The sequence below is a fragment of the Cryptomeria japonica genome, chromosome 1 (genome assembly GCF_030272615.1).
Source record: "Cryptomeria japonica chromosome 1, Sugi_1.0, whole genome shotgun sequence".
Taxonomy (NCBI): Eukaryota; Viridiplantae; Streptophyta; class Pinopsida; order Cupressales; family Cupressaceae; genus Cryptomeria; species Cryptomeria japonica.
In genome coordinates, this window is record NC_081405.1 from 155,292,747 (window position 1) to 155,308,799 (window position 16,053).

Consider the following 16,053-nt stretch of genomic DNA (forward strand, 5'->3'; position numbering starts at 1 on the left):
GTTAGTGCCTTAAGATTGTCGGAAGGGCTTGCTTCATTTTCAATCATACAATCAGGAATAAATTTATGCAAAACTATTATTGATTGATCTATAATTCCTTTGTCTGCAGATCCCTCCTTCATTAGCTTTTGAGTAGCCATCATCATTAGCTTTGTGGGACTCATCTCTATAATTGATTTTTTCTCAACTTGAGAAGTGTCAATTGCCAAAGGTTTTGTTGGGGAAACTACTATCGGTTCAGTCTCCTTTTACTTATCTTCCTTATCCTCTGCCGGTGAATCTCTTTTCTCCTCCTCTAATTCACCGGTGGATTCACCACTTGTTGCAGTATCAGTTAGTGCTGGTGGAGTATTATCCACAATATTATCTGTAACCTGTACAATATCTATATTACCTTTCTTAGACTGTACAAATGTAGTCTCTGCTGGTTTAGTCTGTACACTCTCATCAGTTTTCGGTTTAACTACTGGTTCACTCAAAATTTGAACTGAACTTTCCAAAATTCCTTTCCCTTTAGATTTATCCGGAATGGTGGGAGTTGTTGCCTTAGAAAATTCTTCTTGAGAGGTGAGAAAATCAGGATTCTTTTGGAAAAACTTAGTCCGACCATCTCTGGTCTCATTTACTATCTCATTGACTCTACCCATCATTAGGCCTATTTGTCGAGTTTTGCAGCTAAAGATTGTTCTATTAGCAACATCTATACATCTTTTCATTTTCTCATTATTTATAGAGCCACACATATTCAAAAGTTCAACTTCTTTGATTTCTTTGTCTCTCCTAATTGCATCTAATCTCCTTGCATCTAACTTATTGTATAATGATAAGGGAATTTCCTTCAAAATCTCTACCAAGGCCTTCTTATATATGTCTAAATATAACAAAATTGCTTCTTCTATTTCATTTTGCTCATTATCTTTTAAATCTTCATAGAAATTTGACACATTCTTCAACATTCTATCTTTAGTTATCTCATCAATCAATTTTGCACAAGTCATTGGGGGAATGATGGTAACGTTACCAGATTCAATTGTTTCATCTATCACACTCTTTTTCTTCTTTTTGGGGGTTGTAGGAGCGGATGGAGAAGGCTGCCTCTTCTTTGTCAGAGGTGTGGGTGTAGTTGTTACCTTTCTAACTAGCTTCCTCCTTGGTTCCACCTTCTTCTCCTCTACCGGAGGCTTGTCAGCTTTCTTCCTCTATACCATTCTGAATGTAAGAGGTTTATTATACTCTAGATCATAATCAAAAGTGATAGAAGAAGTGAAAGTCTTAGGATTCTTCACCTCAGGAGCACTAGCTTCTACTGGTTGATCTACCGGTTTAGATCTAGAACCTAGTTTTGTATCTATCATGTGCATTACATCCTGAACAAATGTAGACATTTTGTCTAGAGATTCTTTTCTCTTTTTTTCTTGTTGAAACTAGTTTTAACTTCAAAAGCCTTCTCCTCTACAGTGCCAAAGTGTTCAGCCTTATCATCCAAAGGAGCATCAATCAACATTTTAGCATATAATTCCAATATGTTGTCATCTACCTCATAACCCAATTTAGTGACCCATATAGTTCTAGGTTCCACTAGTTCCATCAGTGTCTCATCTATTTTTACTATTAAGAAAATATCAGTGGAGTCTTTCTCCACAATGTGTTTGGAAATTCTCTCCCTCATTCTCATATTTTCTTGAAAAGTTTTGAAGTAGCACCATAGCTTCTCATCCCTATTACTACCAAGACCGGTGATTGCTTCTTTGATCTACATACCTACCAGCATGTCATGATCCCAACACTTCTTTTCTAAACCTGGTAGCTCATTCATGAAGTATAACATCAAGCAGACAGTAAGATTCCCAAACCTAAAAGTTCCTTTCTTAACCCATTTGATCTTGCCAAGATTAATCATTAACTCACTCTTCAACCATTCACACAAATCATACTTTTCATTATTCTTTATCATTTGATAAGCAACATGGATGCAAGAACTGGCAATAGAGTTCAATTGACTTGATTGAGTTACCTTATAGCTGATTATCATGCTGGAAAATTTCACATTGGTGTCTTTGATGGTGTTGATCCTCATAGATCTTCCATCATGGGTTGCACAGTGAGGTTCTCAACCGTAGTGGTGGAGATCTTCTTTCCTGGTTCCTGTCCAACTTTAGGTAAGTTGGTGTCTGCTTGAATAGCTTTTTTGGTAATCATGTGGGGCTGATCCAACCAGATGAATTCATTATGGACCTTGCTCATAACATATCTGATCACTTCATCCTTGAATTCCAGAATATACAGGATTTTGATTAACCCTAGATCCTCAATGATTTGATATTTTGGTTTGATTGTATCAAAGATGCCTAGTATCACAGATTGATACATCCCCTTGATTTCCTCAGTTTCTAAATCCTCCAAGGTGCAGTGAATATAGGCCATGGCATCTTCTACATAGACCACACCATCGGGAACCCTCGAAAATGCGCCAGTAGAATCTTCCTTCATAGCAATTTGGGGAACTTCCTTGAAAGCAGGCCTAAGCCTATCCTTGACCTCAATAACAATGAGATTCAGAATGAAAGCAAGAGCAGATGATGATTCAGATGTCATTTGAAAGAAATACTTGGATAATAGTCGTCGGTTGAAGGGTTTTGATTACTTAGACTGCAGGAAATTCTTTGGAATGCCTTTGCTAGCTCTTGATCGCCTATGATCCTTTTCTTCACTCTAGTTTGGTCGAGTGCTGGGTGAGTGAAAATGAGTCCATTTTCCCTTTTTATCAATGAGTAAACCCTAATTCATCTCTGTCATAAATGCATAGCGATGTGCCCTACCGGATGCCAGTTTCATAGTTTTATGCTGGATAAACTTCCATCAATGATTAATACCACTCTCCAGATCTATTCCAAATCTCTTCTAGGGAATATGCAAGATTTTCAATGAATTTGCCAACCCCTAAGGTGTATGCCTCAGTTACCAGTTGAATTTCTTACCGGTGAAGGAATGCTTTGTTCTACCGGTGGAGTTACAGGTGCAGTTACCGGAGTAGTTGCATCTCCACTTGGTTCTTCAGATTTTCTAACCCATCTCTTGGTGTGATCTTGTTGTATTTCATCTACCTTCTGCTTTCCTTTCTCATTTGCTTTATTATTGTTAATCGGTGTAGTCTTGCTTCTGTAGTATTTAGCAATATGACCTATTTTAACATTGTTCTTTTGAATTGCTTTGACATATCCGATGTCATTCCTTGACCTACTTTGATTAGCCAAATGACAAAACTTTCCACATGCATGACATTTGACGTTCATTCTCCAATCTTCTAGATTATGACCATATTTCTTGCAATTTGTGCATTGACCGGGAACTGAATTGTAGTTTTGATTTGCTCTATTTCTACATTGTCTAGCCATATGCCCAAATTTATTACAAACAAAACATATACCATTGAATTTGTAAGCATTAGATAGCCTTACTGGTTTCCTCTGGTTTGATGAGTTTTGAATACTGGTTGTCTGATCTTCATTTGCAGTACCAGAGCTTTCACGTTGTACAAATCCAAGTCCTCTAGAATCTTCACTCTGCCTTTTTCTTTTCAATAAATCATCCAACTATGCAACACTAATCCTGGTTTTTTCTTTATACTCACTTACAGTAGTCAGATAATCTCTCAGAGTAGTTATTTGTCTTTCAAGATCTTGTTCATTATTCTGGGAGTGTACCAAATCAGTTCTCAATAGATTATTCTCATGAGTCAATCTGCCACATTCATCAAATTTGTTTTTCAAAGATATAACAAGATTTTCTTTCTTTCTTATTTCTATCCTCAATATCTTTTGATAGCCTCATAGTTAGGTCTTGCATTTCATTCTTCATGAGCATGTTATCTTGACTTAGCTTCTGACATTGTTCCTTAAGTGCATTTTTCTCTTCATCATCCTAGTTTTGCAAAAGTTCCTTTCTCTTAGCTTGAGTTGATGATAACCTTTCTTGCAGAATAAAAATGAATTCATTAGCAAAATTCAATTCATCTTGTAGTTTCAAGTTCTTCATCCTTTCAGCATCATAGTCCTCAAGTACCATCTCAAGTTGCTTCTCCATAGCCATGTTCAATGATTCCAGTTTCAGGATCTTCCTCAAGCTATTAAACTTCCTCTGAGGTACCAAGCTCTGATACCAATTGTTGGAATACAATGAACCCAAGAACACTGAGAGGGGGGAGGGGGTGAATTAGTGTTCTGCCGGTAACACAAGGTTTTAACATTTTATAACATACACATATAAACTGGTAAATGAAGAAACATATAACATGAAGTAAATAAACCAACCACATGAATGAACACCATAACACACTGAATTTATACGTGGAAAACCTCAAAGAGGAAAAACCACGGTGGGATTTGTTACCCACAATATCAATTCAATGACCATATGAAAGATATTACATAGCATGGGGGCCTGCACATGCAGGAAGGCACACTACCTAGAGCACACTGCTCAACACAAAAGAGTCTCATTGACTACAAGCTTCTGCTGAAATAAGACAGTATTGGTGAACTCACAAAATGCATCTGCAATGCCATAAATAGTTCCTGTTAAATCTCTATTCTGTACTAGTTCATAAACCCTAAACCTTCTACCGATATCTCCTCTTCCTCCAAGAATGCTTTACAAACTATCTACTAATCATAGCATGATATTACATTTGCATATAAAAGGACCTTTATACATATCCTTCGCATCGCACAGTTTTGCTACCATGTCACATACATTGTCCTATTGTCTCCTCTTCAAAATGACCTAACAGACTGACTTATATACCCTTACAATCAATTTTTTTTATGTCGGCTTACAATACAAGAGATATTCAATGTTGGTCTTACACAATAATTACAAAATGATTTTATAATAAAATATTTCAGATACAGAATGATGTCAGCTTCACTGAAATGTTTGATGTCGGTACTGGTGTTGGTGCCCGTGATGACCTTGAATACTCAATGTTGGTATCTGCCTTTGTATGCCTCCAAATGCCGGTATATGCCTTCAATAGAATCTTGTTGCCATAAATGACAACATATGATTCCAATGAATGTCAATTGCCAACAGATGCTAGAACCCACCTAAGAGACAAATAAAAGATTATTATCATAATCCGTAAAGATGTATTATTTGGTATTACTATGAAATCAAATATCTAACTCACATAACTCACCTAGAATAAATTTTAAGCTCTTGCTAATGCAATGTGTGAGATTATGCTTGAAGAAACCAAGATCAAAGAGACCAATAGATAGAACAATAACAAGAGAGATAAAATATGTGACAAGAATAAACTGTATTCTCATCAATAATGCAAAGAGGTCAACTGGATCATTACAAGAGCCTTCTTATAAAGGTGAGGCTAAGAGACAAGAGAGAACACAATGATGACATGTGGCTCAATGAGATGTAAGGGTAGGTAAGGGTAGGTAGGAGAAATAATAAAATATTCCACATGAGATGGATAACCCACTAAATGTGGAATTATCACTCCACAATAAGTGGATATGATAAAGTAATAACAAGATCACACCATAAAAGGTGGTAATTCTCCTACATACACACTCCCAATGTATGCACATCTCCCTAAGTGTCTCATATGCAAAATACAATGTTATGCATATACCTAAGTAAACTTAAGTAAAGTGTAATTATATCCAAGATGAATAAATAATTACACCAACATCCCCCCTTAAGTGCAACTTAGGGGAATGCACTTAAGTCTACAATGCAACTAATCAATGCAAGATGGGTCTTGGCTAAAAGGCCATGTTAGGTACCCATGTACAAATGCAAATGCAATCTCCCATAAAGTGGGGAAAGAGAGAAAAACCCAATGGGAAAAAAACCTCCCCCAAAAGAGAGATGAAAACTATACAAAAAACTCTCAAATAAGTATGTGAATGACAAAAGCCCATGTGAGGAAAAATTCCCCCCCATATGAGAGAAGAAGAGAGACTAAGTAGCCCCCCCTCAATGTAGAATCTATAACAATGGTAGAAGCTCAAAGTTGAATGAAGAAATTGCCCCATGAACGTCGAGCAACATTCCTTCCCTTAGGAAGAAACAAAACCAAAGGTGTATCCATGAAGTCTCCCCAATCATGAAGGGAAGATGTAGGAAATAAACTCATGATGATTGAAGTCTTTAAAAAGTGCTCAAGTATCCCCATGTCAATGCTAAAAGTTACCCCCTCCAAAGGTGGTGAACTAATCCACACTACTGAAAAAGGCACTCCAAGATATAGTGGAGATGAATGTAGAACATGATCCAAAGACTCACATGTCTGCTCTAAATATAAAGAGACCTCCTCCAACTGCTATAGATAAGAATCCACAATCATGTCAACCTCGAAAGAATGATCATGTAGAGAATGAACAAGAGGGTCAAAGTTTTCCCTTGCAACAATTGAAGACTCCACAAACAAACCTGCAATGTTTGTCAAGTACTCATCCCAAGAAACTGAAGTTGGAAGACAAGATATACCCTACTGCAATGAATCACAAGAAGGAAAAATGATTGCAATATTTGCATCATCAGGTGCAAGAGGTGATGTGATATCAATAGGAGGAGATGAAATGCAAGGCTCAAGAATGGGTTCACATGTTAGAATACCCAATTTCAAGTAGCCAAAGTTCTCCTTGATATCTGAATCATCACAAGAAGTGTGATCAACATGTGAAGAATCATCCTCATCAACAAGAATAAAATCTACAAAGGAATACAACCGAGATGCATGATCCACCACCCATCTAGAAATAATAGCTCTTGTCTCCAAGTCTCTAATGATAACTGAATCATGTGTGAACTCCACAATTTTGCATGTTGCCCCATGAGTGATTTGATAGATGGAAAGAAGATTGTTTGTCAAATGGGGTACACATAACACATCATTGAAGGATTTATCCCCAATGGTAATAGATCCTTTCCAAATCACATCCATGTATGTATGACTTCCCATCAAAATATTTGGCATGGTACAAGTCTCAAATGAAGAGAACATAGACTGTCAAGATGCCATATGATGAGAAGACCCTATATCTAGAATCCATCTCCCTAAATCATGATTTGTAGTAGCAAAAAGAGATTGTCCTTTTCTTGTCCGAAAAGAGAGAGTCTTCCCACTTGTTCCTACCATAAATGCTTGTCCTTTCCCTTTTTATTGTGAGGAAGTGGAAGGTGATGAATCCTCCTTCTTGTAGGAATTAGGAAAATCTATGTTGTTGTTTTTGAGGATATGGAGGAGCTCATCAATCTTATTAGAATGGAAATGACACTCCTCATGACCAACTTTTTTACAATAGGCACAAGTTGGTCTCTCCTTCTTTGGTGAATAGTCCGTCTTGGAAGAGCATGAATCCCCTTGTTATGGAGAAGGTGGTGCTTTTTCCTTAGGATTTTATTGCCATTTCTTCTTGTTTGAGTTCTCCTTTCCTTGATTTCCTTTGTTTCCTTGAATTTCCACATATGCTTGAGACTTAGAAGTCTTAAGAATGCCCATGCTTATCAACTTAGTTTGTTCCATCATCAATATATCTACGAAAGCATCAAATGTAGGCATTTTGTAGCTTGAACCCATTGTTATCCTATGGGTTTGTAAACTAGAAACAATTGCTACATATTCTTGTGGAAGCTTGCCCATCAAATTGTAGATCAATTGAGTATCCTTCTTATCAATGCCACAATCTTTGAGTTGTGCCCTCAACTCATTTGCCTTAGTGACAAAATATTGTATTGCATCAAATTTATTGGGATCTAACATGGTGAGATCACTCTCAATTTGATATCCCCTAATCTCATCAACTTGTCCATACAATTCTTGAAACTTTTGCCAAACATCCTTAATTAAAGTACATTTTTCAATATGAAAGATGAGACCCTTTGATACATACTTTCTTAAGGTACCAATTTCCATGATTTTCTTAGTGACCCAATCGAAGTGACCATTGGGATCAACCTTAGGATCAGATGGAGCAACAATAATTCCATCAATGTAATGAGTTAATCCTTTTTCCATTAGTTTACTCCATGCACCAATTTTCCAAGTAGCATAACTATGTGGAGTTAAGAGAGGAAACTTAGGAGAACCCATAGCATCAAAATTAAATAATAGAAGATAATAAGAGAACAAGAGACACCCCCCAAATTCGTTCAATGAAAGTACCCCCCCCCCCCCCACCCCCAAAAAAAACATAAAAAATGATGATTCTGGCACTTTATATGTAGTGTGTGTACAATAGGCCACTTGCATATAATGACAAATTAGACTTCTGATTTTGTTTTACAAATTGTCCCAATAGGCTAAGAAATATAATGCAAAAGTCCAAAAGGATAGATCTATGCAATACAAGTGCCAAATTGGCCAAAAAAGACCATAAGATGAAAGTACAATTTCTACTCAAAATCACTACAAACTGATAGTAGATTATGAAAGTAGACAAAAAATAATACACCTTAAAAAAAATACGACACTTGAAAAGGAGTTCGTATGAGCCTGAATGGAGCCTTGAAAGTTGCAGAAATGGGGATTGGACAGGTACAATCATCAAAAATTGAATTTTTTGAAAAATCTGTCCACCCAAAATAGAAAATAACACCACTACTGCGAAGAGAACAAAAAATTAGCCCAAATAAAAAAAAATACACTAAAAAAGAGGTTTTGAGCTTGAGATATCGCCATTTAAAAATCGCCTATTAGACGAAAAATGCAAATGGAGAGGGAGCAAAAAATTCTTTTTCAAATAATGACGTCAGCATAAAATATTTTGTGATCTGAATCTATATCTAATGCTAATAAAAAAATCCTTCTTTTTCTAGAAAAATTTAAAAGGTTTTCAAAAATTTAAAAAGAAATAAGTGGGGAGGGGGGCCCACTAAGCTTTTCTCCTCACTTCAAAATCAAAAGATGCACACAAACAGTACGTAGCCATTTAAAAAAATCTGCAAATAATGGAGATTGACTAACATACACTGTGGTATTGGGACACATACATACAAGCCATTTGCCGCAAATGGAAATGGACAACTCCACGAGAAGTGCCGAAGTTGATGGCCGCCACGAATATGACAAAAACAAACTTCCACCAAGAGAATAATGTGCATAATCCACCATGCTACCAAAGACAGATCTCAACAAAAATGATAGAGTCCAATTAGTAAGCACCAATCGAGAAAAAAATATATTCGCCGACATAGCTAATATGAGGATCCAATCAATGCTAATGGCCCACGACAGCTTACAAGCCACCAACAATCGATAAAAAAAGATGCACATAAGCACCATGGAAAGGGCATGCACTAAGTCTTTATGAAGCCAAATATAGTTTGTAGCATCAAATAAAGATTAGTTGATGAGTTGATTAAGCCCAGCCAAAGTCGATCCAAACAAATTGACCAAATCAGATTGGAGCTTCGCTGTGAATCCAATTATTGTGAATTGACCCTATCTTAAATCAAGCCATAGAGAATGAATATTGTTAGGTCCCGGAGACAACTGAGGGGGGGGTGAATCAGTTGTCTAATAAATTCAAACCAAAAACCACTTAACCAACTTAATGCTTAATACCGGTAAACTAGTTAAGTGTGCCGATAGACAATGTTAACAGTAAATTGCTATACTGGTAAAGATTAATGCATGAAACATAAACATAAAGTCATCCACAACACATATCACCAATATTTGTACATGGAAACCCTATAAGGGGAAAAACCATGGTGGGAAACCTTACCCACAATCAGATGATACTATTGCAGATAGTAAGTGTACATAAATGGGGTCTACACATGCAGAAAGGCCAACAGCCTAGAGCTCACTGCTCAATCACAAAAATGGGAGTCACACTGACTACAGTTGGATGGTTAAATCCAATAAGAATGTACTACACAGAATAGCATCTTCATATGTTGGATTCAGTACCAGTGTAATGCTGATATGCTTTCATAAAAACCTAGCTTCACCTTCAAATGATGTCTTCATGTATACCTCTTCTTAATCTCGCATATACCTTCACACAATTCTTTTTCACATTCCACATTCGATCTTACAAATAAGATCTTACATTTATACCATAACCTAAGACCAATTTTAGTAGGTCGACTCTACAAGATATTACAATAAAACATTTTACAAACAATATAATATCTGATGCAATAACCGACTAAACATGTGGGCTTAATGCATTTACACCAATATTAAATCATCTCCATAGCATGCCATGTTGATCTAGAAAAGATAAACCTACCGGTGTAACCCTAGGTAACCCTGGACCTATTTGCCGGTAAAGGCAAATACACAAATATGAATATACCAATGATTTATTCTTCAAAACAAAGTGTCCACATGATGTCTTCAACATTAGCAAGTGTTTTCCATATCATTCCAAGTGCTGGTGAACATTATATCCTACCGGTGAACCATATACCAGTAACTGTACAATAGTTACTTGCTTGCCGGTGAATGTTGCTGGATCACCAAAGTGCTAGTGTTTTAGTAGGTGTTGACATCAATGACAAAACCATACCAAAATACCAACAAATATTGCTGTCAATAGAAAATTATACAAGGAGTGAACAAAAGGATGCAGATCTGAGACAAAAATACTGTCCCTGGCACAGATTTGACAATTAAAAGTCTACTCCCAACAAAAATTTTCACCAAGAACATATAATGTTGCAAAATTTTGATAATATTTTGTAGAAAATGGATAATTTAACCAAAAATGAAATTCTGCAAGTTGTTGTTGGGGAGGGGGTCTAATGGCCCTCCAACTATTTTTTTTTTTTTGCAAAAACAATATCATCTAAATATAGGTGTATTTATAGTCAAAATTTATGGAATCGGCTTCTTGGACATAATAGTGAGGTTGGATCTCGTCTATGACACCTCTATAAGATGTTGTTGCTTAGATCTACCTCTTGACCTCATTCAAAGATACAATAAAATCTCTCCAAAGGCTATGCAATGGTGCTCCAACCACTCTGATACCATGTGAGATTATGCTTGAAGAAAGAAAGATCAAAGAGACTAATAGATAGAACAATAACAAGAGAGATAAAATATGTGACAATAATAAACTATATTCTCACCAATAATGCAAAAGAGATCAACTTGATCATTACAAGAGCCTGCTTATAAAGACAAGTCTAAGAGACAAGAGAGAACAAAATGGTTACATGTGGCTCAATGAGATGCAAGGGTAGGTAGGAGAAATAGTAAAATATTCCACATGAGGTGGATCACCCATCGAAGGTGGAATTATCACTCCACAATAAGTGGATATGATAAAGTAATAACAAGGTCACACCATAATAGGTGGAAATTCTCCTACATACACACTCCCAATGTATGCGCATCTCCCTAAGTGTCTCATATGCAAACTATAATGTTATGCATGTACCTAAGTAATTTTAAGTATAGTGTAATTATATCCAAGATGAATAAATAATTACACCAACACAATGATTGGATCGCATTGAAGTCCATTTATCTTAGTTTTGAAATATACAGATTTTTAGTTCAAAGGTAAAATGCGCTTTCAAACCCATGAATGGAGAAAATATTTATGTAATACTATAAAAGGTGTTGCAAGTACTTGCTCCACAATTTGTTTTCTTTGTATATTTGAACATATTTCTTTGCTACCAATCTAATAAGATTGATGTGATCTAGGTGTTGTAGATAGTATATGGTGTACCATTATAAGTTATTAAAATTCTAAGCAAGGACAACAATTAATTTTTATCATAACTCTCAAAGATTAAGAAAAAATCCCTTTTTATTTAGTACTTAATTAGATTTTTTAAATTATTAATTCCCGTATCCTCTTAATTAATTATTAAAAGTAAGTTATCTTATGCTTAATTTTTCATCTATTTAACAATGCTAGATTTAGATAAAATGGATTTTATTCTCTTAAAGGTGGGAGTTATAGAAATCAATTAAAATTTAAACCAAATTATACAATGATAATGGTTACTAAAATGACTCAATATGATATTTTTAATATTCCAATATATTCCATCAAAATATTTTTCTACATGATATTAATTGCATAAAACATTACATAATCTTTAATATAATCAGCCAACATTTATTTTCTTAATTTTAAGGATACTATTAAATTGTCATGTGCAACCATGAAATACTCCTTAGAACCATTATATAGACTAACATTAGAAAGGAACTCTCATTAATTTATAAAATTAAAAATTCAACTACATTGTAAATTATCTCATAGTTCAATGAAAGAGTAACTCATATCAATGTAGACATTGTTAAACTATATTAAAAGGTTACATGTTTATAGGTTCAATGAGGATTTGAATTACATGATTTTCTATATCTTTATTTGAATTACATTTTATTTTATTAAAAAATTAAAAATTGAATTTAGCCCCATTATAAGTGTTAAAAGATAAATAACTCATTAAAGTATAAAACTATCACAAAACGATTTCAAAGTATTAAATAAATTATATAATATTATGAAAAATAATAACATAAACTATAAAAGCACTAATAGAGATCCCCAAACACTTTTTAATAATTTTTTTAAAAAAATTGATATAATAAATCTAAGAAAGATTAGACAACAATTAAAGAATTCTATATACATAAGGATACTTTTAAAAAAAAATAAATCAACAACACAAGGTTATTAATCTTTTTATTCTTCTAAAGCTAATTATTAATTTTATACTTAATAAAATTAAGATGTATAGTTGAAACAAATTATGTAACAAAATAAGAAAAATAAAATAGATGAATAAAATATTTCACATACAAAAAAAAAGATTAATTAAAATATTTGATAAAACTAAAATTTATTAAATATGAAATCAAGCATCAAGTTTTACCAATATGGTGTAAAACATTTGAACTAATAGGACTCTATGATTTAAAATCATATATTTTATATATATGTTAAGTTCTAACATTATGAAGCATGTGAAAAAATATTAAATTAAAATAACATTTTGTGTTTCCTCTTTTAAAAAATGAGATTGAAAAGTATTGATGATGTACTATGTGTATTTATAAGGTAGTTAAAGTATTTTGTTTTTAATGAAAGATAAATCTAATTCTAAAATAATAAAAAAATATATCCATACAACATCTCTAGAGGGAATGAGAGTATCTCGGCCTTGAATCTTTTCCACTTCCTGATGCATTTCATTGACTGTCTCATGCAATGCCAGATACAGAATCTGCATATATTCAGGAAGATGGTCTATAGATGTTGGATCCCACCTAAGAAACACATGGAGGATTATTATCACAATCCTCTATAGATAAATTATTAGGTATAACTATACAAGCTATGATTTTACCACTTACTTCTTGATAGCCTCTGTGAGGAGTTTCACTTCGTCAAATGTTCCATATGTGTCGTATATATCATCTATATAAGTTGCAATTGCACAAAGCTTTACTAGACCATATCTAAATGTTGAATACCTTTCATCCTCACAAATTGCGCATGCCAGAAAAAAAAAATTCTACATGACGATGGCGAGCAAATTCCAATTCTGACAAACCAGACTCCCTCCACCATCTGAAATACAATATTTAAAAATATACCACTTAAAAACTTAAATACCAAAAAACAAAAATTACTAATTAACTTTTTCTCAAACAAAAAAACTCTTAAAGAGTATTAAAAAAGAAAAAATTAAATTAAATATGTTATACAATATAATCATAAAACCTAATATCTCATTGGAATAACTCAGTTAGAGTAAGTTTTAAGCTCTTGCTGATGCAGTGACTGAATCGCGTTGAAGTCCATTTTAGCTAAAGATAAAAGTTTCTCGTTACCGACCGTCCTAAAAAGGCAATCATCAATTTTTTTTAAATATACATGTACTTTTAATTCAAAGGTAAAATGACGTTGCAAAGCCACGAATGGAAATACATTTATGTAATACTATGAAAGGTGTTTCCACTACCTGACCCACGACTTGTTTTGTCCATAGATTTGAATATATTTCCTTGCTTCCAATCTCGGTAGATTGCTGTACCACCCATACTCTAGATTGAATGATATCTGCATATAACAATGTTCTTATTACAATATAAACAAAGGATTTCTTATGATATATTTAAGTAATGAACAAAACTTATGGTTAAAGAATGTGTCAATCTTCTAGTCCTGTTAAACTTACCTCTTGTAAAAGGTTGGAGCTGATCCCACTATTCTGCATAGCTTGATTTAAATATGTAGTAGAGAATTGTTTAGCCTCATCCAAAATTTTCTCCCCAGGAAAAGCAATATGTGAAGCTCGAAACAAATTTAGAATACCCCTTATTTTATCCTCCTCTGTTTGAACAGTGGAACACAAGAACTGCCCATTTGCTGTTCTAAAGGCTCCCAACATTCCTCCCATTATATTTTCCACAGTCGTGTTAGCAAATATATACCAATATCAAGTGACCCCAAGAATCAGAACTTTTTATGTATTTAAATTTATAACAAAGATTATACCTGGAGAAACAGAATATCTATGGAGTCTAAGAATCTAAAAGCCCAAGGCTGTGATGTTGAGATCTCTTTGGCATTCACCCAAATGCCTGTTGTATTCCATTCAAACTATTATATACATATTGATGACACATTGTTTATAATAATAACTGACATTCTAAGACAAACCTGTAAATAAAATCTCAACACCACCCAAACTGTTATATACATTGTTGATGGCATATAGATGATCTTATAAGGGTTAGGAGCCTTTCAAACTTTCTACTTAATTAATCAAAAACAAACCTGTAAATAAAATCAAGGGCTTGTTTGATTTTATTTTGAAAATGTCGATCTATTCCAAGACGTTCCACATTATCGACCAGGACAAGAAGTGGGGAAACATTTTCTGCACATGAGTGGAACATGTCTTTGATCTCGCTAATAAGACTCCCACAACGTTCAGCATAAAAAGGAACTTGTAAAATTCCAATAACAATATTCTTTACGTGTTAATTTTGTAAAAAGTTCTTATAATCTCTTGAATCAATAGTTTCTTAATAATCTCTCTACTATGAACATTCTACCCATTATTGATAGAAAGCATTCAAAATTTATTATTTAACAAAACAAAAATACTGTAATAGGCCATAGAAGTTACTTTGGCTGCCTCATAAGAATGCTTTGGAAGAGACTGTATAAAATCATCACTCCACAAGTTGGGATGATGGTTGCCAGTGCGATGCAAAGGGATTTCAGCTTTAGTTAAGGCCTGATTAAGCTTCTTCCTTCGTACTAAAAATGGCACTGCTTTACTAGTGCAAAGGTGGGCAGGGTGATTAAGTTTGAGAGTGTGACACAAGCTCAAATTACAAGGGAAAATGGAGAAGAGAGCCATTGCTTATTACAATAAATCCTTACTGCAAGAGAAATCTTTTTTATAGAGAAAAATGATAGAGTGGTACAAAATAAGGATCCAAATTTTCCCATTTTTATAATAGCAAGTGCAAGTGGGATGAATTTAGGATTTTAATTGGAATAAAATTCATTTATTTCAATTTTGTTGCAACTTGCATTGGATAGATATTTAAATAAATATTGATTTATTTATATGTGAATTTAATTAAATGTGAAAGGGGGATTTAATTAAATAAATATGATTTATTTAATTAATAGTCTAAATTTGGATAGATGAATTAAATCAAATACATTGAATAATTAAAAGCTATTGTTGTTTGTCACCCACCTTGGAGAGGTGGGAGGGAAGATGGGTGGGAAGATACAGAGTTGCTAGGGCCCACCCCCCAACTACCTTAGAATAATATGGGCCCACCCACTTAACTAGTTGATCGAGGTGAGTGAGACAGGAGAGAAGGCATTTGGTTACATTTTTGTTTTATCCCCCAAGGATGGGTGGCAAATGGATGCAAACAAATAACAATTTTTTAGCCCGAGCATACATACATTTGGGAACAAATAGAGGTGATGAGTTGCAATTCGAGGATTCATGTTTCAATAACCGTGGATTGGATTTTGCTAATAAAACATCATACGCTAAAAAAAAGTTAGT

General features: G+C 34.2%; 1 pseudogene; it reads right to left on the reverse strand.

Annotated features, from left to right (window-relative positions):
- The window catches only part of LOC131051808 (alpha pinene synthase, chloroplastic-like), a 95,624-nt pseudogene extending 80,243 nt beyond the window's left edge, over positions 1 to 15,381 (reverse strand).
- Between the last annotated feature and the right edge of the window lie 672 nt (positions 15,382 to 16,053).